This window comes from Leptidea sinapis, chromosome 11, assembly GCF_905404315.1.
Source record: "Leptidea sinapis chromosome 11, ilLepSina1.1, whole genome shotgun sequence".
NCBI classification, from domain to species: Eukaryota; Metazoa; Arthropoda; class Insecta; order Lepidoptera; family Pieridae; genus Leptidea; species Leptidea sinapis.
Genome location: NC_066275.1, coordinates 4,236,756 through 4,256,240, shown reverse-complemented (window position 1 = coordinate 4,256,240; position 19,485 = coordinate 4,236,756). Strand labels below are relative to the sequence as shown.

The 19,485-nt window shown below is 37.0% G+C and overlaps 1 protein-coding gene and 1 long non-coding RNA gene across 2 annotated transcripts in view; both read left to right on the top strand.

Annotated features, from left to right (window-relative positions):
• The window catches only part of LOC126966700 (uncharacterized), a 138,337-nt gene that overhangs the window by 30,321 nt on the left and 88,531 nt on the right, over positions 1-19,485 (top strand). The window lies entirely within an intron of this gene.
• On the top strand, positions 15,138-18,078 carry LOC126966799 (uncharacterized). Its single transcript, XR_007729819.1, has 2 exons — positions 15,138-15,261; positions 17,898-18,078. It is a non-coding gene; the product is annotated as an uncharacterized LOC126966799 (long non-coding RNA).

Below are 19,485 nucleotides of genomic sequence, written 5' to 3'. Positions count from 1 at the left end.
GCTCACATCTTCTCTCCGCTTTGGTGGATACCGGGCCTAAGCCCGCAAGTTAGTAATACGTTAATATAAATCCTTAGTAGGTACATCTAAAAACAAAACCAGAATATCATTTCGCCTATTATAGACCTAGACAAGCCATTACAGGCTATATTATTATACTTACAATATGTACTGCGGGCCAGAAGAGCTATTATTTGATTAGGCAGCATCCCTCACACCTACGTTATCGCGTACATTGCATTAAACTTGAAATTCTTCTTGTGTATATTTCATTAAGTATACCTGGTTAGTTAGTTTTCCGACCACGGTAGTTCTCCATTGTCGAAATTAATTCAATATCAATTTATAACGATCTTGCATTCGTCAGTAATGTTTAAACTTTAATGTGTTCCTATTTTGAATCGAAAAACTAAACATTCATCAGGCCCACGAACATTAGGAACATAAAACTAATACATTAAGAACTTACGAACAAAACGCTGTATGTAAATATTGTTTATATATTCGTTAGTAGAACGTTTCGAATGTCGATTGTCGAGTAACTATTTGTGATTGTATGTTACCGAAAATAATTTATTTGTACTGAAATAAATAAGGAAACGTGGAGTGCTTAAGACGTGACTAACTATTTTGTTGATTTGTCCGTCAAATTCTTGGAGTGCTTATATATAATTTGAATTGTTTTAGCTTTTTTTAGCTGACTAATATCAAATCTTTTAACATATTCTTGACAGCCTCGTGGTCCCCAAAGAACTTTCTGAAATATAAGTTATATAGACGGTATATCTTGTATCTTTAAACGAGCAATTCTTGTATGTAAATAAATATATATAATCTGAATCGCGGAAACGGCTCCAACGATTAATGTTATTTAGTGTACAGGTAGTTTCGGGGGCGAGAAATCGATATAGCTCGGTTTCAATTTTAAAAAATGTAATTTTATCCGTGTTTTAATGAGAAACTGCTACAATAACATTAGAATACCAAGGTAAATTTCGCCATTATATACAAGACTATAATAGCTCAGATGGGACATTTGGTGATCCGGAAAGCAGAAGACCCCGGTTTGAATCCTGATGTCCTATTAGTTTTTTTTCGTTCAAGTTTTGTACTTTCTTAAAAACCGAGCAACGCTCGGTCGTCCAGGTACTATTGTGTTGAAGTGCGATCAAAATTAAACAGTCTTTCTCAACTAAAGCTCCCCTGATGGCTGAACTCCTTGAAACTGTTGTAATTTACAGCCGTACAATAATTTCGGTGTCGTTCACACTTTAACGATTGACAAATCGCTACAAAAAGGGCTCTAGAATTTTTATTGGCACGAAACGTGCAGCTACTGACCTTTCGGGAAGCCGCTCAAAAAGCGTACGTTCTCAATAAAACTTTTACAATCAGGCCTGGTCACGTGGCCGTCAATTTTCAGCAACAAATTTATATTATGGTTTAAATATTGAAGTTCGTTCTATAAATAATAGGACGAACTTCCACAAATTTTCTTCCATTTCTATAATTACGTAGTAATTATATTATTATATTAATTCGTCATGTAAATGTATAATAAAATTCGTTCACTCGTCATAAAAAGTTGTAGCAGTTATGTTTTGAAATAACGTAAAAAATGCTAGCGGCGGCGTCATGTGTCGGAAAGACGAGCGTAATACTTATAGTGACGACGAGTTTTACATTTCTATTCAAAATTGAATATGAAATCACTCATTGAAATTTAACTATCCATTCGGAAATTAATGCCTCAGATCTGAGAAAAACGGGCGCTAGAAACCCAACCGGCTACACCGTACAATCTTATGTATATACGAGCACAAAACATTATCGAATATATATTGAGAGGCAACTTAAAATGATTATTTCTTCTTCCTATCAATAATTTGTTACGATCTGGGTTAGAAATATCCCCTAAATAGACCCTGCCCCCTCCCGGCATCGAATCCCGAAAGGTACAAACATTTGTCTTACAGCCTTGCCCTTGTAAATGCCCGACATTACGTGCAGTTACACCTTATGCTTAGAATAGATAATTTGTATAAAAGTGTGTCAATTATATTATTAATATGTTATCTTTGCTATTATTACATATTTTTTTTTATTATTTTGTAGCAAGTTTGTAACTGTAATGATCGAGTAACCTAGATAAGGATGCAGCAATCTGCAAACATTTTTAACTTTCATCATGTTGCTTAGACTGCCATGATGCGTATTCACACCGCGGGTATCTCGTGAAAACTTCCTTGTAGGATTCTGTTGATTATGACCTATTGGTCCTATTCGAAGGTGGCTTGGCGTGAAAATAAATTTACACCAGCTAAGAGCTACCAGTGGGAGGCTCCTTTGCAGAGCATGCCGGCTACATTATGGGTACCACAGCGGCGCAGCAACGGTGAAGCAGTAATGTGTAAGAATTATAGTGTTTCGGTCTGAAGGGCGCCGTAGCTAGGGAAATTAATGGGCAAATAAGACTTCACATCTTATCTCAAGGTGACGAGCGAAATTGTAGTGCCGATCAGAGTTTTTGGGTTTCTCAAGAATCCTGAGCGGCACTGCATTGTAATGGGCAGGACGTTTCAATTACCATCACCTGAACGTCTTGCTCGTTGTCGCGATGATGCAAGCGTGGCGTGTCGCTGGCGGCTGCTCGCATGGCGAGTCGATACCGATGGAATGCAATTAAATATTCCTCCCGCCGCCCCGGAGCCCGCAGCCCGCGGCCGCCGCTCCGTGACGAACGGCTTATCAGCCGCGGCCTTGGCAATGACATTGCGAAATGCTTGCACTTGCTGCCGGCTCAAGCGTGACCGCGCCTTTGTTTCACATTACCATTTACCACGACCACGATACGAGAGAAATTTATTTCAAGGTTTTATTTGATACACACTGATGGATGCTAATGGTGAGTTTTACTTAGTTGACAAGTAAAACTTACCTCTTAGTTTACAAGATAAGAAAATAATGAAGAACTACCATATTTTTTTGTGGATTAACTAATGGGGCGTGAAAAGAATCTGGAGCGGCCCGACTGAGTAGAACATCTTCCCTACTAGCGTTGATTTAGCGCGAGACGCGTTGTCGGATGTAGAGTTGTCAACATCGCATCTACGAACCAATCTTCGATCGGTCTTTTTTTGTTCGTAGCCTCGCTAAAATCACACGTTAACTTCTGCAACGTTTTAATACGATTTTATTGAATAGCCTTCAACCTAGTAACTGTAAACATGAACACCTACCTAACTACACAAGAGAAAACCGAAAATTTAAGTATAAATTTTACACTTGAATTACCCATTTGCCGATTAAAATTTATTAATAGGCATATGCTATGCGCTTGTAATTTTTCAACTAAATTAACCCTTAATATATATATATGTACCTACGACTAAGTCAGACTTTTTAGCAACGAACACAAACTTATGTTCTCAGTTCGCAGCATCTAACGGGAATCGAGCCGGCCGATTACCTGACATTGCATAGCAAAGTCTACAGCCTGTTTAACTTGAAACTTTAAAGTAGGTATATTGTTTTAAAATAAATAAAAATTTATTATGTTCGCATCTGCAATACTCGCTTTATTTACATTAACTTTACAAAAATATAATGAATGAAATCACGTACATTTGGCACTGTTTAGGTCTACAGACGGTACCTGCAATATGAAGCAAATATATTTTTATATTGGCGTCGTGACAATCGTCAAGCGTTACTAAATATTTGATGATACTAAGGCTAGGTTGCATCATATTAGCTGATATAGTTAAGGTTTAAGTTAAATTTAACGTTACCGGTGACTTTAACATAGACTGCGGAATGTGTTGCACCATCGTGTTCTTTAGCATAGTTAAAGTTAATAAAAATAGTTTGAAAAAAACTAATAAACACGCTTTGGTTGAAAAGATAATGGCTGTAACTTAAAATTAACATCAATTCCTGCCTTATTAATGATATATAAAAATATTATTTAATATACATAATAAAAAATAATATAAAAATCTTATTTTGCAAATTGAAAATTATAATTGTTTTAGTAAATAGTGTATTGTCATCGGCCCTCGAAATCTACGAAGTTTGAACGAAATCTGGCCGTTTAAATTGGGTCAAAATCGCGCCCAAATGAGTTGGTGTAAAAAGTGAAATATCAGTCCAAAATCGAATATTTATATTATGAAACTTTTGACAGGTCGCTATTAAGCAATCTAAAATTAATCTGTCAAATTGCGCAACATATTTTTTGATTAACCGGTACTTTAACATGTTTGTTATTGCTAAAGTTAGTTAGTGCAGACCAGCCCTAATGTTTTCGCCAACCGGCTCTTGTGTGTGTACTGTGTTGTAGTAACATCAAACGACTGACGAGTGACGTAAGCGTCACCCGCACGATTGACATGGGCGCTCTTCAAAGGATTAAAGAGGTCTTACAAATCTATTTTATATTATCCGCTGTTGACTGTGTTTGAAAAATTTATATCGACGAAACAAAATTATTCCACCAAACAGAGCCATCACTTTTATATGGGTAACCTTTGCTAAAGAACATTGTTGCGGCCTTAGACTTGGAGTCAGCCATTGTGATGTTTGCTTGTCAATATCGTATAGAATCCCCTTTTCATCGCAGGTTACAAATAGTTCCAAAATTAATTCAAGTCTACGCTGGATCAGAATACAGATCTGTACTCGAAGTATGCCGGTTCTCTTCAAACATCACGTCGATGGAAATGTAATAACTAATTTTCATTATTTTTTCGTGTAGAAGCTGAATGAAAAAACAATTGCAAGTCCAACAATCCAATATTATACATTTTTATAACTAGAATGTTCTACTCTTTCTCTGAAATGTCGCACGAAAGAGGTTTTATTTTATACTGAAGTAGCCAGTACGCCAAAACGGCAACATTTCATTCATACTTATACCGCTGTTATTATTTCATAATTCGGCGTTTGGTAACGGAAATACTTTGTTATGTTGTTTCGGCTACCATTGAATAACTTCCCAACAATGCTTTGATGTTGTGTATTTACCTTATCAATTACCATTGTTGCAAGATGTTATCGTTGCACAAATATAAAACGCTAAATTTGACTTTAAATTCACCTTAATTCCTCTTTTTTCTTTAGCGATGGTCAATGCAATAGTTCTATTAGGTTATCTTTTTTCTAATAGAGACACGAAAGTCTAAAAATCATACCAACATGAAAGAATAATTGATTCTAGGTTAATAGATGATTCTTCTATTTTTATTTGGAGGAAAGGAGTCATAACGGGAAACGAATAAAATAAAACCATCAGCGCCCTACAGTACTTGTTCTGTTTGTCCGCTCGTGAAATTTTCTTCAATTTATATCATGTTTGCGGGCCGTTATCTCAGCGATAGGACTCGAAGGGTAAGGCTCGGTATTCACCAAAGCGGAGAGGAGATAAGCCGCGAAGATGTCGGGCTATTTTCACCAAAGCGGAGAGGAGATGTGCGCTGTGCATAGCGAAGATGTGACCTGTGGGAGCTCGAAATCAGCCAAGTGATGTCTACGAAAGGAAGACGTCATCATGACCGCTTACACGCACCTCCGCTCTGCTGCGCAGCTTGATCAGCGCGGCACAATTCCATAGACAAATGAGATGTCTCCTCTCCTCTTTGCTTGATCCATTTCCACCGAAGCTAAGCGGCGAGGACATGTGGAAATAACGAAATCTGATTGGTTATCAAAATACATCTCCTCTCCTCTCCACTTTGGTGGATACCAGGCCTTAAGAGCGAGTAGCAACTGAACACGTCCATAATTTATGGCACAAATAAAAAAAATTAAAAGAAAAAATAAAGAAAATTGCAGTACTTTATCGGTCAATACTTCTGATAGTAAATTGTCATAATATTAGGGTCACGGCAATATTAAAAAACGGTCTGCATGGCCTGTCTCTAGCATGATCAAAATAAATTAATATTAGATAGCCGATGCTCCGTCTACACAATAGTTACACCTCCAAACAATTACTCCATACATCCTCGTCTGTATGTCACGTATCACCTTATAAATATTCACGCGGCACGATAATTTCATCGTTCACATCGCCGCAAAACTTAGTTCCTTCTATTAATTCGCGACGTATTAATTGTATTGTGCTCGTAACTCACGCATTTGTATTCGCGGCGTGAATCCGGTTCCCCATTTAGGTATACTTTTATCGGCTTCGCAACGTTCGTGCTCGTGTGTGTAACTCTTTGTCTTGGCCAAGGTCAAACGGTCCCGGTCGTGGTGAGTCAATACGTCGTTTGCTTGTGTTAATTCCAACTTGATTATAACGTCTTATACCTATATTATTCATTATTCATTTTTCCCCCTGTTGAAATTAACTTTTATGTAGCGACTCGTTTGTGTTGTTATTTAATTTGGAGAAAGATTAGGATTAGGTTTTCAATGATGATAATTATATGCATGAGGTATAACAATAATTAGTAAGTAAAATGTTAAGGTTACCAATGAAACATAATAATTAAACGGATCCACAGATTTTTCTGTTAAATAACAGAAAAATCTGTGGATCCGTTACTAAATAGTAATACCTATTTTTGAATCGACATCGACAAAACCTGTTTTTCTGCCTTCTACTGGTTTTTTCAAACTTCTTTAGTTCAACTCGATCTTGTGCTATTAATAATGATTGGTCCAAATCTGGAATATTCTCTATTTCCTCCCTTTTACGAACGGTATCAGTTCTAAACATCAAAATCTTTTCAATTATACAAACTTTGGGCAGTACAACCAGCACAGCAAATATATTGTGAACAGAGTGTATGAACAGGACGTTGCAATTTTAAATCTTCGCAAAATTTAGTAAATTTAGAGACGCTCATTGACGAGGGCCATTTGATGAGCTGATTGATTATTATTCGATTACTTGCCACTTCCCCTCCGTCTGGTGTTTTTCTCGTTATTTTTCAGTTTTAGCATGCGATCGCTGTTGTTCATGGGTTCATGAAACACACATAGAATTATAACAGCGGAAGTAATCAGGTCCAATAGCTTTTTGGAACACGTCCCGCCGTAATAAATAGATTGCCAGTTAACGATGTACCATGAAGTGACGTGTTCATGTAATATTTGTTTTTTCGCGAATGAAATTATTTTTTATAACAAACGGGGCAACATATCTGTAAAAAATTGTCTAATGTTTTTAATCGAGACATTGATATAACGAGCCTCTGAAGGGTCACCAGCTATCAGCACCGATTACGCTCTCTTGCGATAAATGAGGAATAAAATGGTTTTTGCAGTCTTGGATTGAGTACTCGTATTCAGGGACTCACGACAATGTGAAATCGCTGAAGGTAGTTTGTTATCTGAATTGTGTTACCATTAGCAGCGCTCACATCTGTATGCTTCCCACCTATGTCTATCCTGGTGTTTACCGGTGCTATTGTCGAATATGGCTAATGTCGCGGTTACTATAGGCAAAAGTATACTAGCTTCTGTGTATACTGTAGAGTGCACTACTGCAGCGTCTCAGCTCACACTACTAGAACTCTATATTCTGCCAACATACCGTATGCACCAGGTGTCATGTTATTTGTTCTGTTTCATAAATTCCATGACATTTATATCAGTTTAATATTTTAAAATGATTGAAATTCTTGTTACTTTTTCTTATTTAATTAGATATCATCATAAGTAAAAAAGAAATGTAGGATTTTCCGAGCTTGCCAAATGGTTATCTAACTAATTACCAAAGCAAAGTTGTATGATTGATTGTCTATTTATATTATTCATGTTGAGTGAATGTATCGGTAGCGACCTTATTGAATTGAACGAGTCGGCCTTTAGGTGGAGTGGTATCGACTAGCGACTGGTGGTGGGGAAGTGGCAGTTTGCCGTTACTCAACTGGGCTAAGGCTGGCCGACGAACTGAGACCATTCGCTCTTGTAGGGTTTCCATAATTTTATATAATACTGTATATTATTTTAGTCTATAATAAAATATTATATAGATAACCCGATGGTAACGCTGCCAAAGAAAATTTATTTCATAGTTTGTTCCATGTAGAGTGATGACTTAATATTCATGATCATTTAAGGGCGTACAATCAAGATAGATTGAAATGGCATGGGCGTGATTTAACCGCGTTTTGTGTGTGTTCCAGAGTTAGAGAATATCTTAGATTCACAATTCAGTCCACTGGAAGGTGTTTATTTAATTATTTTTTGGAGTTTACTCCTTAAGAATCGATTTTCATATAAGGCACCCGGTATGAGAATAATTTGGAGAGTAAAGCGTTACTATGCCATTTGAAGAGTAGCTTCAAATGGCATTGTAACGTTTTTGGTGCGCATCATTTGTCGCGCGCCTTTCACTCTCTTGTATTTTGAAGCTTTATTAAATTATTGAAATTGATTTATTATTATACTTTCATAAAGTGAAGTGAAAATTCTATAAATTATGGAAGAAAGTGGTGAAAATAATAGTGCCGGAAAATCTGATAAGCAATGGGTACTAAGTAAGTTACAAATCATATATTAATATTACATGTTTTGTATATATAAACATGTGTGCTTTGTATTTATTAGATATTGAATTATCAATATAGTTCATACAAATTTATATGAGCTATGCACATAATTAAATGTTTAATTTAATATGGAGACTATATATTATTTAATATCTATAAGTTATTATGATTTATTTTCTATTAACTATTTTTGTAGTTTCAATTAAGAAAATTCATGATTCGATAGTATAATTACAATGATGTAATCATGTAAGATCTACTTAAATGTAAAATAGTTGATTTATATAATATTTCGCCGAATAGTCGTAAAAATGTTACTAAAATAAAAAAATATATATTCTTTAAGAATTTTCATTCATACGTTTATGTACCCTTACATGTGATGTCGATCTTTTTAATTAATACGCTTTTATTAGATTCTGCTGTATGTCTGTTTGTAACCGACTCCATTGTACCTACTTGATTTTGTTTAGTACCTGTTCAAAGACAATCGTTCTTGAGGAGTAAACTCCAGTCGAACGTTGGAGCTCACACACACATTTTTTTTTTATAAATTGTCGTTGATCTTGAAATGATTTACATTAATTAACATTGGATCCGGCACAAAGCGCTGCGATTGAAGTGTCGAATATTTTAAAATATTTAACTTGAATTTCAGTGTATCCCGATACTAGGCGCTGCGATCAGATTCAGCATCATTCATTGAAATTTTGTGATATTTTTTTTAAATAAATCACGTTTAGCTGCTTATTGATATATTACATTAATATATATTGTAATTAGTGTCTCCCTTATCTAGAATAAACTCGAATAGTCGTCAATAATTTTCAATACTATGACACTTTTAAAAGTTCAATTTAATTGATGGTTACCCTACTGTTTTAACGAGTCACAATATTCACAGGCACGTTGCTTTTAGTTCAGCAAAGCATAGCAGTGTGCTCTGCAGAATGGTTTACAGACTGATTAAAGAGTTACATATTGTGGGAAGATGCATTTGACACACTATCATTTATTTGCATGGGAGATTGAAAATTAACCTTAAGAGGGCTTATATTAGCTGGGGCCATTCTTAGATTTAAGAGATATAAGTGAATATTTCTGTCGCGGTAACACGGTCGAGATAAAATTCAGTGCGATGACGACACCTGCAGCTCTGTCTAAAAATCTTGAGTATTTATTAAAAATCGAGTTTTCTACTATTTCCTACTTCAAAGAAACGGAATGGAAAGGAAATATTATGTATTCGACATATTGACTGTTTTAATTATTCACACATCGTTATCGGATTTGCATTCTAGGCTTCTGTTTGCAGTCTGTTTGCTTAACCCGTCTTAAGCAATGCTTCATGTACGGCGAAAATATCAAAAAAGCAAAACAGATATACAGAGATACTGGTGTTATCGAATTTGTTTGACAAGAATATTGATATAGGGTTAAAAACGAAGGTGTAAACATTCGAGAAAATTTGCATGGAAAGAGGACTGCTAATGTAACTCTTAAATGTAGCCGTAATTGCGTGTACGTTTCGCAGCAGATTTAACGAAACGTGGATCAGGTACTATGATGGCGGGGCTGTAGCCTGTAACGTTGAGATGTTTGTGATATAATACAAGTACTTTCAGAGCGGGGAATGTATGTAATGTACCAATTGTGACTGGGGCAAGAACAAATGTAAAGATGAAGGTTTATGTAGTGTTTTAACTGGGCCTCATATTTTTCGGTTGATGTTTTTTTAAAGAAAGATTGGTGAGACGAGCAGGATGTTCAATAAACTGTTAAATGATACGCCCTGCCTATTTTAGTGCAGGGTAGCTCAGGAGTCTCCACTGAAACCAAAGTTCTAAATGACATCGCAATTGCGCTCGTCACTTTGACACAGCAGATGTTAAGTCCAGATCTGACTAGCTACGGCGTTCTTCAAATCGAAACATAATAATGTCTGCGAATTGCTGCTTGACAGTAAAAAGTGGCGTGGTTAACAGCCAGCCGGACCCCAGTGCGAGAAGGTTGTAAATATTAATGTAGTATTATGTGTATATACTGAAATATTTATTGACTATCACGTAATGTTTAGTTTCGTATAGGCCACAATATGGACGTAAAGCGGTGTCATTGAACGCTTTAAGACAAAAATAAACCTCACTGGCGGAGAGGGTGTGGGGTGAAATGCAAACATTGTAATCAACCAGCATTCGTTGTGCATGGTTATGTGTTTGTGCGCTAACCAATATAGGTATGAAACGACTAATTTCTTCTCAGCACAGGATGTAAAGGCATAAAAAGGCATAAAAGGCATTTATTTTCTCAAAATTGATTCCTTTAGAATTCTTTTTGATGTCATTTCTTATACTACTAGATACTACTACCGCTTCGGAAACAAATGGCGCTCTGAGAGAGAAGAAGCGTCGCAAGAAACTCTCCCAGCATTCTTTTTTTATGCGCTCTTTTCAATAAAAATATACAATAATGTACAGTCGCTATAAAATAATCACAATCTAGTCCCAGGCTGTCCGATCATTTAGATATTCAGAAGTGGAGTAATAGGATTTACGACAGAGCCATTTTTTTTATAAAACATTTAAATTTATTTATAGATAATGCCTGAACAGTGGCTGGGACTTTATTGTAGAAGTGTATACATTTACCCTTAAAGCTATTATGTATCTTATGAAGCCTACTAGAATTAGTTACAAGCAATCCCTTATTTCTAGTGTTATAAGGAACTTAATCGGGCCTTAACAGTGAATATCAGCTGTATCGGTTGTAACCAAGGTTTTGACTAGAGCACACAGTGATGATACTGTGGCTGCGACATACAAACTCAGAGATCTATGATTTAAAGAGCCCTTCTATAAATTTCTAATTGACAGCGTACCTACTTTTTAAGTCGCGTCATAGATTTCTGCCAGTGGATACGTCTTGTCGTCGTGATGTTTTTTTTAAATTCAGGAACACGTTTATTGATATATTTTTTCTAGGTTAAAATAAAACTACATCAAAGGAAATTGGTGTTAGAGTAAACAGAATTTGCAGTGCGATTGCCTTGCACAAAATGGTTATGGAGCTGTCGCTCGATTTAATTTAATTCAGTCCAATCCGGGTATGGATAGGTGGTAGTTCTTGACGTTCAATAAGTTATCTAAAATCATATTTCAATAAAAATATTTGAATTTGATGATTATCACGCCTCGCGCGTGCCAGTTATGACTCCTGAGACCATAACCATCGACAAGCTCCGTCTGTTATATAAAGTTTATATAAGCGAGGTGACGTAGAGCTCCAACGAGGGCAAGTGCTGTGGGTTCGGTGACCCTCGCGGCCGCGGTGACGCAAAGTAGGCAACTTTCTAAACGGGCGAGGGCCGACGTCAGACGGCAGCCGACAGACCTGTGAGGCTGCGAGCCGGGCGCTGATGGAGCAACACGTATGGCTTTGAATATATTTTGTTTTACTTACAGGTGTTTGATAAGTTGCTTTTACGAAGTGGGAGATGTTTCGATGCTCTATCCTCTTACAAATATAAAGTTACTAGCTGACCAAGTAAACGTTGTATTGCCGTATAAAGTATTAAAAAAAATTAAATAATTAAAATTTTTGGAGTATAAAAATAGATGACGACCGATTCTCAGACCTAACAAATATATCGTACATAAAATTTATTGTACTACAATTATCATTGTATTTGATTGCCATCTTGCAACTCTATTGCATATCTATAGATGGAATAGAATAATATTAAAATCGCGATACAAAAATAGGTGTTGATCGTAGACGGGTGATAATTTGAAGTTGTATTTATTTTTATGATAGATGTTAGCCGATTCTCAGACCTACCCGATATGCACACAAAATTTCATACAAATCGGTTCAGCCGTTTCGGAGGAGTTTGGTAACAAACACCGGGACACGAGAATTTTATATATAAGATAGTAATCCAAATCCCAATAATATATGCACTTATTAAGGAAAGTGTTCCGTACAGTTGTTTGACCTCATTTCTGCCGATCAATTCCACATGCCACTAACTCAAATATCATTCTTAACATCTGTTGTGTCATGTGTTTGCGGTTTCAATGGACTTATGTGCGGTATTTCCAGGTCGCATAAGTGGGTAACTTCAAAAAATAGCGTCTACAGTGCTGTCAACACTCGTATGATTCCTTGTAGGTATTAAGACAGTGTTAGGCAGCAGTAATCATTTAATATCAGGTGTCCCGTATGTTTGAATCCCGTTTCCATTATGTCTTCTTATGGTAGTCTTCGACAGACCAGCATTCGTCTGACTTATATGATGGGTCCCCACCGTCAGTAATTCACATACGCAAAGATGATTGACGAATAAAACTTAATATTTAAAACCCTGGTACGAGAACGCTGCGGACAGATTCGTTCGCCGGGAGTTGAGTTCGCCCGATTTTTATGTCCTACTTTCCTCCCCCTTCTGAAAAAATTGTTTAAGCTAGGAAAATAAATTTCGTTGTTGAGTATGTATACAAAAATTAGTAGACGAAATAATTGAGTTGGTGTTCTAAATAGCAACACAAGAGTAATTGTAATAAAAAAATAACAAAATACAATACTGTTATAGGAATGAAGTGAATGCGAGTCTGTCACGAATTAAATGCGTTTTGTATTTGGGGAACCAACAACCTGTCAAAGTTCTCTTGCTAGTTTGCTGTGTGTGACAGACAGGCGATTTCGCTGGGAATACACTCACTATGTTTTCCCTGTGTGTGATCGCAGCTTCATTACATTCTGAACGGTGTTTAACTGCAGTATGTATATTGTAAATATCGGCTAGTGGATTGTCATTCTAACGGGTATCTATGATAGATTTTGAGCAGCTGATAAAAAAAACAGGTATGCCAAAGATTCGATATCAGCACTCTTTGTAAAGTGTTGGAATAAATATTAATGTTTATTTTCTTGTTATCTTTTCACACTTCCAAAAATATAAACATAGCATTATATATGTACGAAGTTATCACTCTTCCCATTAGAATATACTGATGCTTCCCTGGTTGTGTTTAAATGTTCATTCTTAAAACAATGAGTTTGACTCCCGACAGCATAATCAATTTAGATAACGTTAGAAATAGAATATGTAATGGGCTTACGTCTAATTAGACTATTTGGATCACGCAATCAAGTAGGATATTGAACTGGTGTTCCGTTTTAAGAAGCACCCGTCTCTAATCATTCTCCGTATTTGTACTTATTGGATTGGCCCACCATTCGATTAATTTTGAATTTTAGTAGTATAAGTAGATTTATAAATAGTAAAACGTTCGATCCGATTTATCTGCGCTTGGCATAGTTTATTTAGTATACATTTAGACATTAGTATACATCGGATATCTCATCTGATGGTAGGTAATAAACAGACGAAATCAACGGGAATATCACTGGATAACTCATTTGCGTCTGACAAAAACAGTGCTGTATAAAAGACACTCTACCATCGACCACCGTAAGCGTCCATGGCAGGCTGACAGAGCGGAGCAGCCTGCATCCTGCTGCGTAAAGTGGTTCCAGCTAATCTTTAAATAGCAAGTTGTAGATACTTCATTTACACTGGCTTCAATTCTTCTTGAAATCCGATCTTATGGGCACTCTCTTTGCCTTCAGTTCAAACGAAAAAAGAAAGACAGCGCCGACCCTCTCGCGGTGTCAGAGCTCTATGCCTGAAGTATAGCTATATATATAACTCTATTTTCCTTGAGCCCTCGTTACGACATTGAACGAGCTGGATGGTCCGGTTCGGTTTATTTTTGCCACTCATACTCTAAAAAGGCATACTACTGAACTCTTGTAAATCATTTTCCATTTAATCCCCAAAAAGAGAACAGCTCATATCTGGCTGGCAAGACAATTTCCATAACCTCCCTGCTCTCGAAATCAGGGAGATAATCAAGAACAGGTCTCGGCATTTCTAGAGGAATCGTTAGATGATCAATGACTGCCAGTACGGCTTACGCAAAGGTCGATCAGCTAACACTTGTCTAGTATACCTTACACATGGATGGCTGAGGCCATTGAAGACAAGGCGTGCCAGTTACTCTGTATATGGCGAAGGATTTCGATCGTAAGTTTTAGGAAGTAGACCACCAGCGTTCTCAGTTGTCGCAGTATACAGGTCGTTGTCGATGGATGTTGCTCGAACCCGAAGCTCGTGAATGTTGGTTGACAATTCGTGAACTAAAATTTAACGCCCAGAAGGCTCAAGTTAACAATACTATAATTAATGCTTCTGCTGGTATACTACACTGGGTATGAAAATCTCGAGCGATTGCCAACTTAGTAGTAATCTGGAAGATAAAGCCACATTGAGCGGTGGTAATCAATTATCAAAAGGTGACCCGTATGCTCTCCTTGCATTACCCCAGACAGACATTAAAAACTGGGCCAAACTCGTAATAAAATTAAAACTATTATATAAAATAACTTATAAAATAAAATAATATCCTAACATTATCCTAAGATTTCTTTATTGTTACAAGTAAACGGTAGGTTGTTGTACTAAGTAGGTTACGAAACTAAATAAAATTTCAGTTCACGGGATAAGGACATTCCAGCGTTAAAAATAGTATACAAGAAACTATTAAACACAACAAAATATATATGAACACAGCGCGGCGTCACTGGCGTGGTGTGGTGTGTCTTTCAATTTCGTTTGTACGAGTCACGTCTGCAGCGCTCCGAACCGGTCGTCCCGAGACGCGAACGCGGACGCGTGCTTGTGGGTCGATGAACGGTACGTTTCGACTTTGTTTTTTAATTCCACCACAGACTACATGACGAATGACGTGGCTGTCGGCTGACGAGTCCTTTGTGTCGACATAGCGCAGGTGACTGTATCATGTACACTGCAGACGGACTTATCCCGTGGATTAAGACTTAGACTGGTCACATATAAAGTACCGAATCCCATGAATTTGTAACTTTTTGTTAAATAAGAGAATAAAGGTACAGATCACCGGAAGGTCATGCTCTCTGATAACATAAGAGCAATCACAGGCACATTGGCCGGCTCTTAGATAGCTGTACGCGGTCTTTTGAAGATACCATGTCGTATTGACCTGGAAATATGTTCATATGAGCACTTTCTGGAATACGGGCATAATTTTTTGTATACCTTCAACCTGAACCTGTACATTCAGAGGAAACAGCATTACAAGCGTCTTGTCCAAAGAAGCCATGACCACGAGTATGGTCACTATTATTAATTGTGATTTCGGAAGAGCTCTGTCTAAAACATAATCCATGAACGGGCCACGTCTTTCGAGTCACGATAGACGATTTATCTAAGAATACAAAACCATTAGGATTATAATAACGACTTGGAGATACTCGAAGAATTCTCATTAACCTAATGATAATCATTACCATTTTGAACTAACAATGTTAATATTATATACTAAGCGATGGACTCTAGCATTCATGTTCCATATTTTCGTACACAAAAGAGTGTCAGGCTCATTTAATGGCAGATTAACTGTTTTGAATATAAATACCGACATCTTAGCTTATAAGATAAAATAAATTATTCGCATATATCTTTACCGTTAGGTGTGGGAGTTGTATGCTTCGACCCGTGACGACGAACTCGTAACCTCGCGTCGTCACGGAACTTCCTTTAACCTTTCGAGTGTAACTGAAATATGAAAATATATATTTATTTTCCTTGAATTAAACCTGAAAGTTCACCATATACACAATCATAAAATCCATAATTCCCCTTCTCAAACGTCATGTTTTGAAGCAGCAAGTATATGGGTGTTCTATTCTATTTTAGCAGTACGTCATCATGTCCGAATGAGCCGCTCAATTGAGTTTCGGGTTGGTGCGTTGCGCTGGCTCCCGGCCAACACGATCATGTAGGTGCGGGTGTGAAACAATGTTCCCGTGATCGTAACGAACTACCGCGTTGAGTTTTATGAATCTACTGCGTAGGTACTTCTTAATAGACGGAGATATAGTTGATGCGGGGAAATTTGGCTGATTGGAACCAGCTAATCAGGGTTTTTATCAACGGTGCATGCTCCGACTTAAAACTCATAAACGCTGATATCCCGTAAGGCTGCGTGCTATTACTTTATACTGCTTCTTCTGCATATCATTGATATGCTCCAAATTATCGGTATTCATTGCTATGCAGACGTCAGCACAGGGTATGCCCCTTACACCGACCGTATCAACATCTGTTGTGTCAAAACTTCTATGCAAAGTCTCAGAATGGGGCCGACAATTTTTTTTCTAGTTGAACCCTAACCCTTGTGCGTTCACAGCTAAAAGGTCTCCCTTTGTCGTATCCCCTCGATTTGAGATCACTCCTCTAACTACCACAGCCTGTATCGGCATACATGGCATATCGAGCGACGTTCAGTTCCATGGTTACTTTTAGGAGAAAGCCAAACTGACCTCTAGAAAGCTTGATGTACTCAGTAAGGCGAGACAGTACTTCTCTTTAAGCCCCCGCCTGCAACTATGTAAGGCTCAATTTCAGCCTCACTTGGAGTACTATTTCAACTCTGGGCGGGTGGTCCCCGCTACTAGCTAGCTTCTTCACTTTAACTGAACAAAGGCTCGAATCATCGAGTCAGGGCAGTTATTCGGGTTGATGCCAACAGCCGAATTCCACCACCGGACATCACGTTAAAATCCGAAACTCCACTTGCATCATGTTGACGTCTGACGTACCACAACCACACTTATTGCAAGAAATTCTTGCCTCGCACAGTCACTTTGTGGAATCAATTACCGGCTGTAGTTTTCCCAAACCGACACAACTTAGGGACCTTCAAGGGTTTTGCGGATGTCCATGGGTGGTTTTCTCACCACTTCTCTCGTCTCTTTCCTGTTTGCCCCCTCTTATATAAAAAGGCTCGAGGCTTAAGACTTAGAGTTGTCTATAGACTATGTTGTCGTCAAACATAGAGCTGTAGAACCGGACACTCATAGAGACTTGGCAATTAAAATCAAATCAATATCACTTTGTTCATTTAGGTCAAAGAATTGTCACTTACAAATATCATAAGTTATACTTTTAACCATTTACTACCACTTTGATTGATGAAAAGAAGTCGCGTGAAACTCATTGGCACTCTTTCAACTCAACATGTACAGCTTCATTGTTTTACAAATTACAATCTATGTAAAGTAATGCAAAAAATAATCAAACGTCAAATACGTCACAAGTGTTAGTAAAAAGCAAAATGTGAATAAATAATAAAAAAACAGGAATTAATAAGTACAAAGTAGATGCATCAACGCTCACACAATGTAATTATGTATATGTAAAATTAAAGGTATTATGCGAGCATATATATATATATCATAAATATATGTATAACTACAAAAATATACGATAATTTTTACAACATGAAACAGAGTTTCTGCGGACAGGATCATTTAGCCACCAGAAGCGCCCGTTCACGAGCACGAGCCATCGCCTCCATCGACCATATTTTAGGGAAGGGAACGACCCGGACCACGACACCGCCACAAGCATTAACACTTCCGTAAATCATATGTCGGTATTAACTATTTGCAATAAAATATAATGTATATCTGTTTTGATCTTTTATTTCTTACAAAGATCCTTTGTTCTGTTTTGCAAACTTTGTAGATTAAGTATGTAAACTGAACTTGTGTGAAGAAAAGACAAGTGCGTTACGTAATAGAGGTGGTATGCAGTGGTTTGTGTGGTGTGTGAGTCGTCAGCTCGTCAGCTCGCCGCTATCGAAGCAGGCGGTATCTTATCACGCGGCTTGCCATACGCCAATATTTGCACAGCGCATTCCAGCTCGACATCGCACACAGCACGAATTATTTCAGAATGACGATATACTAATATCTACTAATAACTTTGAATTAACACGCCTTCTTTGCCTTGTGTTTCTCAAATTTATTTTGAGCTTCAAGAAAACTGCTGAATTTATCGCTTGCACATAATTCTAGGTCTTCGGAAGTTAAAATACCACAATTATTATATAAATATGTGGGTGTGTCTAAATTAGTATATTTATATAGTAAAATGTTAAAAAACTGTGAAGCGCCATTTCATTTATTTAATTTGTAAATAACAAAAAAATTAAACATAAGTATTTTAGAAATAACTTATCAAACATAACTGTTACGTAAATATTTCTCACCGAAACATTTTTCTAAAAACTATAAAGGAAAAGAAGTAATCTAAATACAAAATTTTAGGTTTTCAAGTTGGTTTATAAGTTGACTCATAAGACCACTGTGCTGCTCTGAAGGTACTGTTGGTGGTGCTCTTGAAGAGATCAATGGCAGAGAAGTTTTAATCGTAATTCTAGGCAGAGGCGCTCTTTGACCCGATTTGGTGCGTCGTGATGGATTATAACACAAGCTTCCATGGTTAAGAGTAGCGCGGTATCGAATTTGCGAGACCAATTGGGGACAGTTTAGATCACCTTAGTTAATATAAGCTCATCCGACTATAGTGCCATGTACTTCAGGATTCTCGGAAACCCAATATTCTGAGTTGCACTGCAATTCTGCTTGTCACCCTGAGACATAAATTGTTGAAGTTTTTTTAGCAATTCGGTATTTTCACTACTATGCTACTATCTTGTGATTGAAGCATATTTTTGTGGCATTATCATTTTAGACCTCATTTTTTATCTTTAAATCGGTAGACAAGGTGGTATCAACAATAACCTGTACTCACGAACGGTATAATATTCATAATTCTAATAGTATCAAATTCAAATATTTTTATTCAAAATCAGGATGTGACATCACTTATTGATTAAGTTAAAAACTACCACCCATTCCAAAACGAATGCCTCAAACCTGAGAAGAATGGGCGCAACAAACTCAGCGGGTTTGTTTTTTTCATCAAAAAATATGATTACATAGTAATATTGTACAATTAAACTTATTATTTAATAGCCTGAGGGCGATCGCTCCATTTCCAATCTGGTTACTATAACATAAATGATTAAGA